The following is a 3,097-nucleotide window of genomic DNA, read 5'->3' on the forward strand; positions in this document are numbered from 1 at the left end:
AGGCTGGACTACAGTGGCATGGTCTTGGCTCACTGCTACCTCCACCTCCCCATGCAATCCTCCCACCTCAGCCTCCCAGGTAGCTGGGACTACAGGCATGCACAACCAACCACACCTGGATAATTTTTGTAGTTTTTTTTGTAGAGATAAGGTTTTACTATATTGTTAAAGCTAGCCATGGACTCCTGGACTCAAGCAATTAAACTGCCTTGGCCTCTCAAAGCACTAGGATTACAGACATGAGCCACTGTGCCCAGAAGTTTATTTCCATTTTCTTTTTTTTGAAATGGAGTTTCGCTCTTGTTGCCCAGGCTGGAGTGCAATGGCACAATCTCGGCTCACTGCAACCTCTGCCTTCCAGGTTCAAGTGATTCTTCTGCCTCAGCCTCCCAAGTAGCTGGGATTACAGGCATGTGCCACCACGCCCGACTAATTTTGTACTTTTTTAGTAGAGATGGGGTTTCTCCATGTTGGTCAGGCTGGTCTCAACCTCCTAATCTCAGGTGATCTGCCTACCTTGGCCTCCCAAAGTGCTGGGATTACAGGTATGAGACACCGCCTCCAGCCTTATGTGCATTTTTCTTGTGTATTCTGTCATAGTGGTAAATCTCCTCAAGTTCATAAAAGTGTTCCTCCCTGTTGCAGAGCAGTAATTTGTGGTCTTCATTGATATATATATTTTTTCTAAAATAGTTCCTTGAGTATTGTTGTCTTGTATCTCTGCTGGTGATCCTCTCTGGCTAATTTGTCCTCTAATTTATTAGAGTAAGCTAAAATATAGTCATATTTTACTCAAAAGTGCAAAGTCCAAAGTCTCATCTGAGATAAGGCAAGTCTCTTCCACCTGTGAGCATATAAAATAAAAAATAATTTAGTCACTTCCAGGATACAATGTTAGTACAGACATTGGGTAAACATTCCCATTCCAAAACGGAGAAATCAGACAAAAAGAGGGACTACAGGCCCCATGCATGTCCAAAGCCCAGCAGGACAGTCGTTGAATCTTCAAGCTCCAAAAGAATCTCCTTTGACTCCATGTCCCACATCCAGGGCAACTTGGTGCAAGGGGTGGGCTCCCAAAGGCTTGGGGAGCTCTGCCCCTGTCACTTTGCAGGGCTCAGCCCACATAGCTGCTCTCATGGGCTAGCATTGAGTGCCTGTGGCTTTTCCAGACACACAGTGAAAGCTGCTGGTAGATCTATCATTCTGGGGTCTGGAGGATGGAGGCCTTCCTCTCGTACTTCCACTAGGCAGTGCCCCAGTGAATACTCTGTGTGGGGGCTCCAACCTCACATTTTTCCTCTGCACTGCCCTAGTAGAGGTTCTCCATTAGGACTCTGCCCCTGCAGCAGGTTTCCTCCTAGACATCCAGGCTTTTCTATATATCATCTGAAATCTAGGCAGAGGCTCCTAAGTCTCACCTCCTGCATTTGGTGCACCCACAGGCTTAACACAACCTGAAAGCTGCCAAGGCTTAGGGCTTGCACCCTCTGAAGCAGAAACCTGAGCTCTACTTGGGTGCCTTTTACCTATTGCTGGAGCTGGAGGAGCTGCAATGTAGTGAACAGTGGCCCGAGTATGTGCATTGCAGTGGGGCCTTGGGCCTGGTTCATGAAACCATTCTTCCCTCTTAGACCTCTGGGCCTGTGCTGGGAGGGGCTGCTGGCAGGGTCTCTGAAATGCCTTGAAGGCCTTCTCCCCATTGTCTTGGATATTAGCACTTGCCCTTTTTTTCGTTTTTAGTTATGCATATTTCTGCATGAATTTCTCCCCTGAAAATGGGCTTTTCTTTTCTACTACATGGCTAGGTTACAAATTTTCCAAATTTTTACACTCTGCTTCCCTTTTAAATATAAGTTTCAGTTTCAGAACATTTCTTTGCTCATGCATATGTGCATAGGATGTTAGAAGCAGCCAGGTCACATCTTGCTTTGATGCTTAGAAATTTCTTCTGCCATATACCCTAAATCATTTCTCTAAACTTCAAAGTTCCACAAATCCCTAGGGCAGGCACACAATTTAACCAAGCTCTTTTCTAAAGCATAACAAAAGTGAACTCTGCATTAGTTTCCAATAAGTTCCTCATCTCCATCTGTGACCTCCTCTGCCAGGCCTTCACCATTTATATCACTACTAGCATTTTGGCCTTGATCATTCAACCAGTCTCTAGGAAGTTCCACAATTTCCCCTATTTTCCTGTCTTCATCAGATAAGAACAGATAGTACACTTGATCTTAGTCAAAAGGCCGAGAAGCGATCCTGTCTTCATCTGAGCCCTCCAAACTCTTCCAACCTCTTCCCATTACCCAGTTTCAAAATTGCTTCCATATGTTCAGGTATCTTTTTAGAAATGCCTCACTCCTTGGTATCAATTTTCTATCAGTCCATTCTTGTACTGTTATAAAAAAATATCTGAACCCTGGTAATTTATAAAGAAGAGAGGTTTAGTTGGCTAAAGTTTCTGCAGGCTGTATAGGAAGCATGATGCTGGCATTTGTTTGGTTTCTGGAGAGGCCTTTACAGTCATCACAGAGGGCAAAGGGCAAGGAAGTATGTCTTATGTGGCTGTAGCAGTAGCAAGGGAGAAGAGAGTGGGGAGGAACTATGCACTTTCAAATGACTAGATCTCATGAGAACAGAATCAAGGGAGAAATCTGCCTCCACGATTTAATTACCTTCCCCTAGGCACCACCTCCAACATTTGGAAATACAATTCGACATGAGATTTGGGCAAGAACACATATCCAAACCATATCAATGTCACTTGGTGATTTTGACAATTACTTGTTTTTTAGTTAACCAGTTGAGTACCTTGGGACATGAATAAAATGGCATTGCTCTGAACTTGTAGGCATATGCTATCTATTAAGAATCAGTATAAAATGACAAACACAGATTTTTGCAACATATTGGGTATAGAGAGCAATGCATTCCAAGATTTATTTATTTCTCATATCTAGGTAAGTTCTTGTTTCAAACTGTTTTTGTCAAGCATATAGCAATGGAGTTTAGAGCTTAACCAATAAAAATTAATGGTGATACCTTATATCTACATTTTCTATAAAATACATCATAAGAAAATATGCATTTATAGGAC

The 3,097-nt window shown here is 43.1% G+C and overlaps 1 pseudogene; it reads right to left on the minus strand.

The window, feature by feature from the left end:
• Positions 1-2,168: 2,168 nt before the first annotated feature.
• On the minus strand, positions 2,169-2,258 carry LOC115833502 (annotated as a pseudogene).
• Positions 2,259-3,097: the final 839 nt, after the last annotated feature.

The sequence above is a fragment of the Nomascus leucogenys genome, chromosome X, assembly GCF_006542625.1.
Source record: "Nomascus leucogenys isolate Asia chromosome X, Asia_NLE_v1, whole genome shotgun sequence".
NCBI lineage: Eukaryota > Metazoa > Chordata > Mammalia > Primates > Hylobatidae > Nomascus > Nomascus leucogenys.